This window comes from Marmota flaviventris, chromosome 15 (assembly GCF_047511675.1).
Source record: "Marmota flaviventris isolate mMarFla1 chromosome 15, mMarFla1.hap1, whole genome shotgun sequence".
In the NCBI taxonomy this organism is placed as follows: Eukaryota; Metazoa; Chordata; class Mammalia; order Rodentia; family Sciuridae; genus Marmota; species Marmota flaviventris.
In genome coordinates, this window is record NC_092512.1 from 80,252,722 (window position 1) to 80,269,877 (window position 17,156).

Consider the following 17,156-nt stretch of genomic DNA (forward strand, 5'->3'; position numbering starts at 1 on the left):
TAAGGAATGAAACTTCTCAGTTCATTTGTACAATAAAATAGCATAGGATTCAGCAATGAAAAGAAATGTGCTATCATTACTAAGATCTTGAGAAATCATGGTATATCGCTAAGTGAAAGAAGCCAGCCAGAAAAGGCAACATACTGTCCACTTACCATTCTGTCACATAATGGAAAAGCGAAGATACAGAGACGATGAAAAGATCAGTAATTTCTGGGGAAGAGAGGAAGACAGGGGGAAGAAGGGAGAGGAGAAGGAGGGATGAAGCCTAGGAGAACATTTTGATTATTCAAAGTTTTCTGTGAGGTATTGTGATGGTAGATACATGACCCTACCCATGTGTCAAAGCCCACAGAACTTACAGAACACAGAACAAAGCAATAAAGAGGAATGTTTTATATATACATACATTAAAAAATATTGCATGTTATATAATACATATAATATAAAATATGTTTTGTTTGAAGTAAAATGAAATATATATATATAATGTGTACATACACCACACACACACACACACACACGCACACACATGCGCACATATAAATAAATAAATATTTGTATCTGGAGATTGGAGTCTCTCTCTACTTCTGGATCACCCTGTGAGCTGCTTCCTTCCACCACACTCTTCTGCCATGTTGTTCTGCCTCCCTTCAAGCCCCAAGAAATGGAGCCTGCTGTGTATGGACTGAGACCTCTGAAACCATGCACATCCAAATTGATTTTTCCTCCTCTATAATTGTTCTAGTTGGATCTTTAAGTCACAGCAGGGAGAAAGCTGACCAAAACAGGTGAGGAAACTCAGGAAGGAAGTTAGATTGAAATGAGAATCTCACTGTATTAGAAATGTATGAAGCAGCTCCCTGATGGAATTTGTAGAGAGGCTTGATGACATTTCCAGAGTTAGGAAATGGGCAGAGCCTATGAGACTAACACCAAAAGGATCTTCAGGTAAGGAATGCACTCTACATGGTAAAGCTTTTTCCATGGCATGCAGGTTAACAATGCTGGTGTTACTGGATGATGTTCTACAACAGAATACTTCAGTCAACGGATGCCTCATAGTAGCCAAGTTTCCAAGAATGAGAATTTACAGAAAACAATCTGGTAATAAATTAATGCCAACTCATTACTATCAACTTCAACTTAGCCAAATAAATGCCCACAGAAGCATTTACAGATGTTTGCTTAAAAGCAGGTAAGTATACACATATAATTTTCCTTTTTCTATCAGCTGAAAAAACCTTAAAGAAAAGACACCCAGAGTACCAAGAGAACAGGTTACTAATACCATAAGTTAAAAGGTGGAAATGGTTCCTTGGAGAGATGACTTAATTATTCAGCAAATGTTCAAGAAAATCCTGGAGCACGATTAATGCTAGAAAGAGTGAGATTCAAAAATCATTAAATAAATTTTAAGAACTCACTATGATAGGGGGTTGTCAAGGAAGTAGAGGAGTCATTTGAACAGAGCTGACAAAGGACAAAATAGAAGAACTATTTGAGCTAAAGTGATATTGGACTAAAGCCTAAAATATAAAATAAATACTTGTAAGTCTATACTAATGTAAAGAAATGACTGAAGGAATTAATGAGTAGGAGAGGAGTGATTCGCAGTTCAAATAATTCCAATTTTTTTTTATTTCTTATATACATGACAATAGTGGAATTACTCTATCCTAAATAAAACAGCACAACTGCTCTCTCCTTAAATGTGGGCTGCCTGTAGCAACTTCCTTCTGAAGAGCACAATATGAGAAAAGGTAGGCAATGCCCTCAATGTGGAGAAACACATTTTGCCAGGAAATCATGCCAATAACAGCAAACATAAATCACGTGGAAGGTATGTATGTGCTCTTCATCTGGTTTGATGAGTGACATTTATCATCTTCCTTCCAACATCCTAGTCTAATTGAGAAACATAATAGAAATCCAGATTAGAGGGGCATCTTATAACATAATGAATTTGTGCCCCTCAAAAATGTCAATGCCATCAATAAACAAGGGAAATTTGAAAAACTATCCAGCCCAGAGGAGGCTTATAGATACATAACAAGTAAAAGCTGTGTCTTTGTGAAGATCATGGAGTAGAGAAAGGGCACCAGGTATAAACTGTAGAAATCTGAATAAACTATAGGCTGTGATTACTAATAATGTATTCATATTGGTTCACTAATTTTAACAAATGTATCACACTATTATGTGATTTTATTAATATAGGAAACTTTGTTGGGGACAGGAAGTACATGGGGACTCCTTATACTATCTTCTAAATTCTTCTAGAAATATAAAACTGTAGTAAATATTAAATTATTTTTAAAAAATCACAGATAAAGGGCTAAGGTAGGCATCATGTATGTTCCCCAACATCGACCTGTTTTTTCTGTTTTCTTTTGAACAGAAGTACATTTATTATGTGTATGAATGGAAATGAATTCAGATATTTACATTGATTCATTGGATGGTCTTTAGAGTCCTTTGGAGTTGAAGAAACATTTGATCCAATTACTCAAAATCCTAGTATAAGAAAATTTATAAAAAAAAGGAAATTCTATAAACTCAGTAGCACTCAATTATTCCTCTAATCCACAAACATAAATTTAAAGCAATTAGTCTGAGTTCAATTTGCTAGTACAATTCAACCTATTTCAATTTTCTTTGGAGAAAGAGAGATTTCCACCAAGTTATTGTAAAAAAAAAAATTCATATACATTCCTAGGACAGACAGAAATGTGCAAACTTCAAACTGCATTATTTATTATCTGACACTGGACATGGAGCCTTAAGGCATATGTTAACTATTTAATCCTATAATTACTTGAGAAGTAGTTCCTAATACACTAGATTTTTTTGAAAACATAATTGACTAAAGAATGAGCAAGGTGTCCCTTGTTTAGAGAGCAGCATATCATTGAAATGACAGCTGAGTATTACAGCTACATCTCCCGCTGTTAGGAGGAGAATTTCTCCTGTGACATTTCCCAAGTTTTAGCCCAAGTGTGGAGACTGAGTCTCATCATTATTTTCATAATTAGAGGAGACAAAGTGAATTTCTCTGAATCATGTTTCTCTATACTGCAATTCATGATGGCCTTGGATTTTCTAGTGTCATAATCTTCAGCCATTTAAATTGTTTTTTGGTGAACAATTTACCAGCGTGGTGGTTTAGTGAAGAGACTTCAATACTAAAGTGATTGAGTCAAAAATGTATTTCTAAGTTCTCTTTCCATCTTGTTTTCCTTGGACAAATTATTTTCATTTTGGTGGCTGAGTTCTTTTGCTGTAAGTGGAGATACTAGTGAAACTGAATTCACAAGGTTGATGAAGGATTTAGAGAACCAATGTAGGTTACGATCTTAGTACAAAGTCTGAAATATATAAGGTATAATGAAAAGATTTGCTGTTATTTTGTCCCACACACTTTCCTAACAAAATTATAGAGGCAAATGAAGATTAAGTATTTAGAATACTCAGAATCTAATGATATAAATACTTATTTGGTGGAAGAGTGTTAGACCCAAAAGAAGTACTTGAATTAATTGGCTCTTATTCTATCCATCAAAAAATGTCTCTTACTAAAACCCAAACCAACAGCACAAATTCCCTAGTCTTTAATCCAGTTCTGAATCATTATTCTCCACAATGCAAGTCTCTGATGAGATTTAAACTACATGTCAGGAGTGTGGGAACTCTGGCTTTGTGCCCTCTGCTATAAAAGAAGGCACCCTGAGAGGGCTGGACTGGGTGCTGAGGGAGCAGCTACCATATCCATCCTGGGTTCTAGAACAGTTTTTCTTTCTAATTAATTAATTTATTTGTTTTAATTAGTTATACATGACAGTAGAATGCATTTACATACTTTGATGTATCATACAGAGATGGGATATAATTTTCTAGAACAGTTTTGTATATGAGAATACCTTGCCCTACCACAGAATACCTGGGGCCTGCAGTCAGCACTGAACAGGTTCTCAGATTCTTCATGTCTCCCAAGGTTGCTCCATCAGAATTGTGGACTCAACTCCTTGTTGGTTGATTTGCTTTTTTATGAGCATTAAGAAGTTGGGTCCTAATCCACTAGGCTTCAACCATTTTATATACCTAAATAAAGCAAAGAAATCTTCTAAGCACTAAGATGCGGAAAAAAAAAAAAAAACCTTCACTGAGTAGACAGAGGTATTTTTATACAAAAGATTGCATTTCAAATCTAAGCATGATTATACTTTTTTTTTTTGATCCAGAAATCTTAGGTGAGATTATCCTAGCCATGTTCAATAAGAAATCTTTCTATTAGCACATCATATCAAATTTCCACCAAAAATGAAAATAATTTGTTCAGAGTCACAGTGAATGAGTGCTAGCAATAAGACTCTAGCTTAGATTTTTAGCTTTGAAGTCCCTTTTGTTAATCCTGATATTGTGTCTGATCCCATTATAAGATTTGAGCCTGCTTATGATATGTCACCAAAAACTCCAAGATAATAATTTCTTGACTATAGAAAAAAGAAAAGATTTTAGGAAAAAGCCTTGGATTGGTTTATTTGCAGCATTTATTGGTCTTCTGAATACCTAAAGCAAAGTTCTACAGACATCAAAAGTTAGTTATAAGTAAATATGGCACATAAAAGAAATGGACATTTTCCTGTCTTTGCTGATGATGATAGTAACTGGCTATAATGATGTATGGCATTACCGTACATGTTCTGCAAGGCCCCTATAGTCAGGGTGCAGATATCCGAAGACTGTGTTGAGGATGGAAAAAAAAATCTAATTCTGATTTTTCTTGCCCTGTGTTGTCTTGTAACAATATTGCCCTTCCAATTTCCAGAGAAATAATCAATCTTGCCCATCTGATTTCCAGAGGAATAATCAACTGCAGCTTAGATCAAGGGTGTATGAAAAACCAAGGTCTGAAAAATCAACTGCTGGCAGAAGAAGCTGACAAAGTGCATTTATTTATACTCCACCCCAAACTTCAGAACTAGAGGATTAAAACTAGGAGTCTACTTTATAATCACTGGCTTCCTCCCAATACTGTCTCCTTCTAAGAGTAAAGTGAGTCTCTGGCCTAGGACTTGTCAGCTGGAGGAACACTGTTTACCACCTTTGCTGTGTGGCATGTGTCTGATGAAGAATGCATTCTAGAAAAAAAGCAAATGTGCAGATACTGAAGTGCATAGAAATAAATATAATGATATTGGTAAGAAAGCAGAAATCTATGGAGCATAACGGGGATTTAATACGGGCTAATTCACAAGTGGCATCTGAAAATATATAAACATGCCACTAAAATCAATCCATATATATATATATATATATATATATATATATATATATATAAAACAGATAGTGTTAAGAAATTTTTTAATATTAGGGACAATATTAAGGTATATCCAGACATAACACCATGTTCAAAGTTTGAAATCAGATGTGGAAAGTAAAGCAATAAATACAATTGAAGATAATGAACAATATCTTTATTGTTCACAATGACAGTTAAAGCCACCATTCTGGGGAGTAATCTGGTAATGTAAAAATCAAATAAGTATGTGCAAAGCTCAGGAAACAGGATCACAGATAAGTATTTTTAAGATGTTCTCCAGCAAGGAAAAAGTCTGCAAGCATATCCATCCCAGGTCTTATCCTGTAATGACAAAATTCTAGAAGTGTTAACAGGGAGACATTTAAAAATGCAAACAAGTTTTGGTATGGTTTAAATGTGTTCCCATAAAATTCATGTGTTGGAAACTTAATTTGCAAATTCATATGTTGATGGGAACCTGTGGGAGGTGATTAAATGGAACAAGTTCATGAGAGTGTGGCCTCAATGAGGGCATAAGTGGCTTCATAGGAAGAGAAAGAAAATGGAGCCCTTTCACTGTCTTGGTCTTCCAACCAATGCCCTACACCATATTATTATGATCCAGCAAGAAGACCCTGACCAGATGCCAATGCCAGGCTCTTCAATTCATCAGCATCCAAAGTCTAAGAAACAGATTTCTTTTCCTTATAAATCATTCAATATCAGGTACTCAGATACAGTGACCCAAACCAGATTTCGATAGTATACATATTAATAAGAAAATCTTAAGGAGTATATAACACTGAGTAAAAGTACAAATAATTTAAGCACAATATTTAGTAAAATATTTGCAAACAGCAAACAAAATTTTTCTTACAAGAACACTTTTGTGCTACTCAGCTTTCTGTAACAAACACCTGAGACAATCGGTATACGATTAAAAGTTTACTTTGGCTTACAGTTTTCCGTACATGACTGTTGGCCCTGGTGCTTTGGGTCTCTGGTGACATAGCATATCAGAGTGGAAGCATGTGGCAAAGGAGTCATTCACCTCGTGGCCAGGCAGCCAGAGTGAGAAGGGAGCCAGGGTCTCACTATTTCCTCCCAACTGCACTCCCATGACCTGAACATGTCCCAGCTTGCCTCACCTCTTTAGGCTTGCATACTTCCCAATAGCACCACACTGGCAATAAGTCTTTACACATGCACTTTGGGGATACTTCAGATTCAAACCACAGCATCATGTGGCTGTATGTCTCTGAGCAAGTGTCACATGAATGCTTCATCAAGGGGGCACTGAGCAGACCAATGATGATTTGCTTCACAGACCAAGTAATATAATTAATCCAAACGTTTACAACTAAAGAACGTTAAGAAAAGTATATATGTAAATAAATAATAATCCTTTTGCTGAAGTAGACGCTGCCAATCTCTAGTCTTCAACAAAATAAGCAAAGTAGTAGCATCATAAATTTTGGCTTAGAAGACACACTCCCTTTTTCCCACTTCTATCTCCTCCTATTTATACATTGTGCATTTTCACATCTACTTGCCAGTTTCGACTCAAAAAAACAAACTAACAAACTTTCCTCCTTCCTCTTTGCTTTCTTCTACATAAGAATGAAATTTAAAAATAAGTCTGAAGGAATTTTTATTTAAATAAATTTGTTATGGCCTGAGTAAATCAATACAAGTTATAGGTTATAGATTAGAAAATATAGATTAATAAAATAGTAAGTATAGCCATAGTGACTCCATCTTTATGGTTCCCACATGAAACTGTTATACAAGCTGTTTTTTTTTTTTTTTTAAAGAGAGAGAGAGAATTTTTTAATATTTACTTTTTAGTTTTCGGTGGACACAACATCTTTATTTTTTATTTTTATGTGGTGCTGAGGATGGAACCCAGCGCCCCACTCATGCCAGGTGAGCGCGCTACCGCTTGAGCCCCAGCCCCAGCCCCTATAAGCTATTTTTCAAGAAGCATTTAAAAAAATATTTTTCCTGTGCTTCATACACCTGCAAATGTACTGGAATCCAGGATGTACAACCACAGCCGTGTTCAGACTCTGCTCTGATAACTGCTTTTCTCAGCCCTTGTATCCTGCTTTTTTGCAATTCGCAGATTCCATCAGATGTGCTTTTCTTCCTTAAATATTGAAACCACAGACAGCCCGTCACACTTCTATCAGAAGGCCACTTGGGCTCTGGCAGACGCGTCTCTGGCTAGAAAAGGATAGACAAAATAAAATTCTTTCATTTGTTTCAAATCCAGTCTTTGTGTGTTTTCTGAGAGGTTGTGCCATATCAACCTAAAATGATGAGGGATATATTCTTCAACCAGCCAGGCTTGGGGTAGTGGTAGGTAGAGTAGATGAAGTCTAACAAAAAGAGGAAAAGATAACTTGAAGGTTGCTTCTAGAGATGTCCTTCATAATCATGATGATTCATTTTTTAACTTTGTGTTTTTCAGTTTTTATACATTGCATCCTTAGGGTTTCATAAGAATCTTATGTCTTTGAATCTTCTGATTCTAAGACAGTTGCTTAGATAACTTGATATCCAGTTGTTAGCTATAAAAAGTGAATCAAGGTCGTTAACCAGCTCTTCTGACTATGTTGGCAGTGCTTTTTTTTTTTTTTCTTGACACTTGCTAGTTCTAAAACTCTTGAGGACATTGGTCATCTCAGGTAAGAGTCCTTGAGATGTTATACAACAGTGGTTCCCTGGGACAAATCCAACTGTAGCTGTGTGGAATGCTAAGGACACTATCAAAAAGGAGAATTTCATATTGAGCTCCAGGAACTCCTGAAATTAACTCCAGTTATACCTTCATATACTCAGACGGAAAGATCTGCATGCAAATTGTTGATATTAAAATCTCACCTCAAGATGTAAGTGGATTACTTTTTCTTTTAAAATTAATGTTTTAATAAATATTTTTTTGTTCATGAATCCTGAGTATTCAGGAAAAAATCCACTCACACTTCCTCTACATATGCTTTTGGCTAAACTTATATTTATTTTCTGATTTACATCTTTTCATTACACCTTCACTAATATGAGGTTCTAAAATTTAATAAGGGCCTAATTTAAAATCTTCAGGAAGGCTGTAGATAACAGCTGTTTATTCAGTGGAACAACAAGAAGCAAATGGAAACTCTGAGGTATATTTTTTCCCCCAAGCACTAGTTTGTCATCGTACATTTTTTTTTTCTTTTGAGAAATGCAAATCACTTTACTAAATTACTTTCTGTCTCTTAAAATAACACGAGAAAAATGTGGATGGGAGATACCATCACTCAATGTATTTCAAATTGGGAGTCAGAAGGTTTTCATCATTTAGAAAAATGTAGATGTTTTGTTTCAATAATGTATATTCATAGGACTTGTAATGTGACTCAGACCAAGTTAAAAAAAAAAGCCCTCAAATTTCAAAAGATTTTAACCCTTTCTATGTGTTTTATTTATATTGGAAATGAGACAAAGAGCTTAAAGAACACAGCCCTGTGACAAAAGTAGGCCTCCACACCTGACTTCAGTCTGGTGTTCTTATTCTGCAATGTCTCTGCCTCACATATGGTTTGATGGATAGACAGATGTACTCAAATGCATATAAAATCCATTGAAACAGTAAAACAAAAAAAATGCATGAGATTTCATTGGAAAGCAAATCTGGCTCCTTCATAGGACTGTATTTTTCTCCCAATGACAGTGCAATCTCATGGGGTATCCCTCCAAGACTGTCATCTCTTTCACCTTTGAATGTTAAATGACATATTAAAGTAATTAGTGATCTATCCAAGGTACTCATTAAATTGTCATCATATATTTTGTTACTGAAGAAAGCATTGATTTCTTATCTTCCAGGTTCACATCACTGAAATTTAAAATTTTATGAGGAAGTTTAGAAAGAGGATGTCTACACCCTTCCAAGCTTCAACAGCACTGAGAATACAATGCTTGTTGATATAATCAATCGGACTGATTCATTTTGGTCAAGGAAGTTCATATTCATATTTAAAGTTCATATTCTATATTCATAGAGTGATCTAGGGCCTTCAGAAATGATTTGAAATAATACAATCACTCTAATTGTTTATGGAGAAGAAGAAATTAATTTGGCAATTGATCAAAGAATCTTAACCGTACAGAAAATCTCCCAAGTAAAACTGAAGACTTGGTATTTTTAAATGCTAGAAATGAGACTTTAAAAAAATAGATAAGAACCAAATTTGCTTCTCATTATACTAGTTTGTAGATACTTGAGACATAGTAAGGATATGGCTCTTTTATTAATGGGATAGATAAAGAAACACACAATCAAGGAAAAGATATGACTACTTATATTTTTCTTCCAGAAGTCAGCCCATACCTATCCCAATAGACTTTGATCACACAAAACTGCTTTGTTCTTTCTGAAAAGAAAACAAAACCAATCAAACGGGGGAAAGCTTCTTGGAGCTATAGTTCTTTTCTGCAGCATGGAGTGAAGCCCCCGGGAACTCTCCCTTTGGCACTCTCTGTTCAGGCCCTGGGTTGGCTTGCTGGCTCTCAATTGCTCAGGCCACAGTCACCTTCTTAGGTTCTTTTTAGTTTATACATTTTCCTATAGTCATATACTAATGTGCTGAGAGGACAAACAATGAATGGCAATTGTTATCACTGGTCTCATACCAAAAGTATGTTCCCCTTTATGATTCTGTATCAAAGTACCTGCTTCTAACTTAATTTACAGCCGATTAACCAAAGACAGCAGGGCAGATGATTTGCCTAACTATTTCAAATTGTGCTCCTGTGAATGAGTGAGATAATAATGATTCACCTGGCATATTGGTACGACCTAAGCAAAGAACCCAATGTTTCAAAATCAGTGTTCATTTGCCAAGCGTTGTTCTCTTTTGTCTTACAGTGTTGCTTCTGGTGAACCAAAATGAGAATACAGATTACATTTAAAATAAAACCTGAGTTTCCTCACCATCTATAAATGAATGTACATCGTACATAGAGTTTGAGATCAGAGAGAATTTTTTTTTTTTTTGTCCCTGGAAAAAACCATCACAGCCTACTAGAGCAAAAATAAAACAAAAAGCAAATAAAAGCTCAGCCAATACACCTATGAGCTTTAAAGAAATGAATGTTTATGATATGTAGCAAGATAGATGAAAAGAGAAAAATACTAAAATAGTAAAATGTAGAGAAGAGCAGCAAAAGAAAAAATAAAATAAGTTCTCATCCAGAAAATACTCTAACACAGCATTGTTTATTGGCAATGAAAGACAAGCTGTTGGTAGTATAATTGCACCATTCTATCTAAGCCCAATTTGCTCTTATTATCTTGTCATTTCAACTTTTTCCTTCATGCTCTCTAGCCACTTTGCTTTATGTCCCCAAAGAGTGAACAGGTGGTTGCTTCCTGTATGGAGCCAGTTGTTCTCCTAGCCCCAAATGACCAACCAGGGTACTTTTGTGATGTGTATAGGATCATGCTGTGTTTGTCAACAGAAAGAGGTAAAATGGCTCACAGTCCTTCTGTAGAAGTGTGTCAAAAGCGTTATTGAAACAATTTACCTCTGGAAGTCACCAGCTGATGTTTTAAGAAAAAAAAAATTCTGCTAGGATACCATTCTTAGGTTTCAAATGAAAAAAGAACACTAGAATGATTACAACATGCCAATTAGTTGTGGCTAATTCGTTTCTTCTTCTTCTTCTTTTTTTGTTTCCCCCTCTCTCCCAAAGAGAAACAATTAGAATCAAGCGGAGTTATGCATTTCTAATTGATTGAATCCAGGTGCAGCGGCAAGTGCCTATAATTTCAGTGTCTCTAAAAGCAGAGGATAGCAAGTTCTAGACCAGCCTGAGCAATTTAGTGAGATCCTGCCTCAAAATAAAATTTAAAATGTAGCTACAAAAAAAAAATTGATCGTAGAGTCACACCATTACTGATGTTACCAATATTATCAACAGCAGACTTAACACAGGGAAAATACAAATCTAAAATGTAATTCTGAGAGCAGAAAATAGGGAATTTATATTTATTACATTTTATTCTAAACAACTCCCTTGATGAAGGGTGCTAACTATTATAAAGCTGGGTTAATGGATGATTTTTGTACTAGGTATAACATTTTATTCAAAGAAATATAATATTATTCCAAAAGACACAAAATCAGAAAGCTGATCTTCCTCTGTGAAGACAATTCTAAAAATGTGAGCTACTTAAAGATATTGAGTTATAAAATATTCATTTTTGAAACCCAGTAGCTAATATAGTATGTTGCAGATATTTAGTAATACTTGTTGAGTATATTAATGTATGAATCCCAAGTAACTGTTAGTGGTAATTTCATTTTCAATGGAAAAATAAGAATTACCTACAATATGAGCAAATACTTTCTCCTTGTTCACAAAATAACCTTCACTGAAACATGCATTGGAGCAAAATTAATTTAGAAAAACAGAATTTAACTTATTTAGAATTAGGTTTCAAATAAACTTAATTCTTAAATCTGCTACTGAAAGCAATTTGAAATCTTTTTATTTTCATGCTTTTTTGGAAAGGTATTATTTTAGTGTTTAAAATATTCGGTATTCGTAAAAAATTTTCATCTCTTCCCTAATACAATAAATGTTTTGTTCTGCTATGTAAATACCACACGGTCTTAAATGCAAGGAAGAATTGACAGAAGTTCTGGTATGGGTCTACCATTTCCCTGGGTCCCTGGAGTTTGAAAGTTGTTAACTTCCCTTCGGTTCCGGGTGGCAATCCCTTACCCATAAAACAATTCAGGGAAAACAAACAAACAAACAAACACAAACACTTAAAAGTGACCAATCACACTGCAGCCCATGTATCACTTGCTTCCTGATATAAAGCATTCATTTCGGTTCTTAACTAATGTATTCTTACAGTGTCCCCTGCATCAGCAGTACTGAGGAACTTACTAGAATTGCAAACACTTGAGCTCCATTCCACAACTACTGAATTAAACACCCTGAACTTGAGGCCCTGAAACCTGTTTCAACAAGACCCCTTGGTAATTCCATTGTGTGCTCAATTTTGAGAACTACAGGTCTATGATATTTAGGAGATAAGGTGCAGTTTGGAGCGTTAGAAGGCCCCTCCATGTAAGTCAGAGAAAAGGACCTTAGGATTTTAGATCAAAAGTCCACCATCCTCAATGAATATCCCCTCTCTTTTTGAGAACTATATTTTGGCCTTCTATAGAGACACAGTAGAGATGAAATACTTGACCATAGGCTACCAAGTTGCTTTGTAACTTGAGTACACATTATGAATTTGTTTGACCCCCAAAGTCTTATAAATGGGCCAGCACAACAGCATTCCCTTGTCAAATGGAAGTGCATATATCAGTTGGACTCAAGAAGGCTTTAAAACACAAATTAAATTACATGAAGGAAGCAGTTCAAATGCCCAAGGTCCCCAGTGCTGTTTCATGGCCCTCTCCCTCCTAGTTGGCTCCTTTGGCACTGAGTATTTCCCTATAACCAAGTGAGGATAAAAACTCCATCTTATTATGTTGGCGGAACCACATAATAAATAAGTAACATCAAGGAGAGAACTGCTGCAATATTATAATGCCAGACTCAGATTGTCCTGAAGAAAATCATGAAGGAAAATTCTCCCAGTGGTCAAAACTCCATGTGCATTGCTTCCTAGAAGGAGAGATGACCAAATGTGGAAGATTATATTGATTCTCAAGTGGATGAATTGACTTTATGGGGAAGAATTTGAAGGAATGTAACTGGTATCAAGGAGATATGGGAGAGAGACATATGGGTGGAACTCTCTGAGTGAGTATAGAACATAAGGATATTTGTGTCCTTTGTGAAGAATGGCCAACAAGTGCCAGTGTAGGCATAGAGACATGCTAATAATGAGCACTGGACTGCCTATTCTATTGATATCAGCCATTTTCCTTCCCAGCCATTCATGTCATATTCCTTGGCCTGGTCTAAGGTAGCAGAACAGAGAGCTAAGGTGGCTGAGGTAGCAGAAAAGAAGGCTATGTATAGTCAGATGTCTATAGTTGAAGCAATATAGACTTCCACTCACGAAGGCTCATCTGGATACAGCCACTGCTAACATGGCACCATTTCCTGGGTGTATTTGCTGGTTGGTTACATTGGACCTCTTCCATCATGAAAGGGGTAGCACTATGTTCGTAGTGGAATGAGCTACTCTACCACGTATAGGTATTAATTTGCCTTCCCAGATTATAGTGCTTCTGTCCAAACGACCATCCACGAACTTCTAAAACGTCTCGTCAAACATGATGGCATTATATAAACTATTGCTTCCAAACACAGAGCACATTTCATAGTAAAAGAAGTGTGACAAGTTCATGCTTGTGAATTCTCTGAAATAATTGCGTGCTGATTTTATAGACCTTTTTAAAAATCATATCAGCTACAAAATGAGACCAAGAATATCATCTACTTAACAAAGCCACTCAAAAAAATTTTTAAAGCAAAATTTTACATATAACATTTAAAAAAATTATTTGTGCTCTTTAAAGTAAAAAAAAAATGACTGCTTTTGTAAATCCATTCATAAATATTATTGGCTTATTATTTGATAAACACTACATTAAAACATTTTGTACAAGCTCTATTCTTTCCATTGCATTGTGATTTATGTGGGACTTAAGATTCAGAGAGTTTAAGAAACTGTCAAATGAACTGGGGATTTAGCTCTTTAGTAGCCTGCTTGCCTAGCAAGCACAAAGCCCTGGATTTGATTCCTGCACTTCCAAAAGAAAAGAAAAACAGTAAAAATTGTCACAGATAGTGAATGGTAGCATCATAGTTTGCCTAAACAGTGTATCATCAGAGCCATGGTTTGTGACCTGCATATATTTTCTAAACATACTATAAAACTTCATCACCTTATTAGGCACTTGTCATCCTCAAAGAGATCAGTCTCACAAAGTGTCACCCCATTCTTTCTTCATTTTTAATCATGATTTTTAAGTGTCACAAAAACTGTGGAATTTTATGGAAATTAGTAATTAAAAATCTGAAAAATCACTCATACCTAAATTTTACAAAAAGGATATTTAAATCCAAACTGGAGACAATTACATATTTTTTTTATGCTCAAAAGATATGTCATTACAGTTTAACATTTGGAACGCTAATGCATAGTGTTCAAAAAACAATATAAATAATATCAGATGAATGGGTCATGAGAGAAGATATTTTAATTTGGGAGTAAAATGTAGATTAGATTAGATGTAGTAAAATTGAGACATAGTAGATTTCCCCTGATTACCTTAGTAATGATGGTTGCAGAAGAATGGTGGGTGAAAACCTGTTTGTAACAGCTTTGAGAAGGAATAAAATGTGAAGATTTGGAAATGTGGAATATTAACAAGTATACTGAGGAGTTTGATGTTGCAAAAAAACTGACATTTCAGGTTAAAGGTAGAAAGATGAGTAAATAATGTATTTTATTATTTTAATTTTAAGACATAACTGTGTGTTGTGATGGGACTAAAGTAGAACAAGATGAATTAGTAATGATTGGAAAACTAAGATACAATTTCAGGAGCAAGGTGCTCAGGTTACTGAAGGAATGTGGAATCAATTATACAAGTAAAGAATTTTTGGCTAAGATGGGAGCATACACATTTCACTTACGCTACCTGAAGAGAGATGGTGAATGTGGAGATAGTTTGGTAGATTTCTTGATTAATAGATAGGGACTGTCCTTTTTATCGTTTTGATTGTTGAAGTAAAGCAAAGCAGGATAACTAGATGTGACAATAAGGGAGAAAATGTACTGAAAGCTGGGGAGAATGAAGATATAAATAGTCAAATCAGGCAAATGATTACTGACAAGTAAATTAGGACAGGTTTTTGGACCATAAATTACAGGTGCCCTTATCAATTTGTTGCTTTCCTGTAGACAAATTCTGCCATTAGGGTAAACTGATATAAATATGATGGATCCCTGTTAAGCTTGTTCTGAGTGAGTTGCATGGAGATAAAGTCAAGGATTAGGGGCACCACAAGATAAATGATTGATGGTTTATGAATCCTCAACAATTTCTGGAGTAACATAATTAAAGTAAATGAATTATTAAGATATGGGGTTATAAAACTGAGATTCTGGAAATGATAGTAGTAGACAATAATAGAACTTAGGGAATGCCCATGGGAATGGGAGACTGTAGACAAATGGAGAAATAGCTAAAAGGAAAGTGGTGAAGAGCTGGAAAGTGGGATGTGGAATTAGTCTTCCATATAAATGCTGAAGCGTTGGAACTACTGAACACGTGTAGGGACATGTGGTTAGTTCCATGCTAAGTTCTGTAGTCAATGAGCAAGAGTGACCCAGGTGTTCCACAGACGATATTATCAAATATGCAGATGAAAAATAGAATCTGAAGATGTGCAAAGCAAAGGAGAAGTAATTTATGAGGAAAGAAAGAGATTAAGCTATGTGCAAAGAAAAGCAAGGTAAGCACATGTCCACCCCCAGGTCTAGTGGCTCCTGAGCTATAGAAGAGACAACCATCATTTGAGAAGACTAGAGATGAAACATTGTTTCCAATGGATTTCTAGGTTTGAATTAGGCTGAGATAGTAAAGGAACTTGAGGTACTGTTAGGGTCTGTAAACAAGTCAAGATGGCGCCTGGCATTTTGCCAGAGGGAGTGGTTTGTGAAGTAACACCAGCGAGCCATTAAGTGTGGAGATTCCTTATTGGTTGACTGCTGTATCTAGTTTATGTTAATTAAGATAAGCTGTGTGTAATGTATATATACCCCTCCTGTCCTACAATAAACGGCTCCCACTCCTGCTGTATCAATGTACACAAGTTGCTCGTCACCCCCCTGGTTAGTTTGCCCAGCCAGCCGGGCTGCAGCAAGGTACCAGAGAAGATTTTGATGATGTCAAAATATAAGTCATAGTTTATAGGATAGTTTAATAGTTTAATAGGGTAGAAGATTAGGACATGGTTGGAGGATGAGTTAGGTTGGGGGTTATGGTCATCTGGGTTAAACAGCGCAAAGTTGTAATTTGGAGCTGGGCATGATTTAGTATTAAGCACCAGTGACTTCAGTTTCAGGAACTTTCAGGAACATTCCTCTGAAGAAACAAATGTATCCATTTGCTCTAGTTTCCCAGTTGTCAGAGATTTATCTTATAGAACATTAATTTCATAGCATTTCTGGGTTCCTTTGTCACTTCAATTGAAAATTTCCAGGAAGAAGAAAAATGATGAGAGATATGGGATGCAGGTATACACCGAGGGGGCAGCGGCTTGTGCTACATGCATCATTATAAGTGGCTGAAACCAGAAGATGTTGCTAAAGGAGATGGGAGAAACCAAGAGAGTCAGAAGCACTTTTTAAGACATGTTTTGTCTTTAAATATGCATGTATCCACACATACATGACCTCACATATAAGAAACTAATTTTTCTTTTTTCTTGAAAAATGCTTCTTGTTACTGTTAGAACAATTTTTATTACTAATATGTTACGCTATCTATATACATAACTAAAGTGAATTTGATTTAATGACATCTGCACATTTTTTATATATTTCTCTCTTCCAGTTCATTAATAATGTGTTACTTGATGAAAAATTCATTTTTTGTAGTCTTCTACGCCTGCAATATTAAAATTGCTTAGAGTCATGCAGTGAAAATGTTTGGGATTAGTTGATCAATATCTGAGGAGGCAGATTGAGAATTGATCTGCCATCATCTCAGCATATGTCATTGGGAAATGAAATGGAATCATTGCTGAATATTCCCTAAGAGGAAGAAGAGGAGCAGCTTCAGGAGGAGAAAACATGATATACTCTACAATTGGTGCTAAT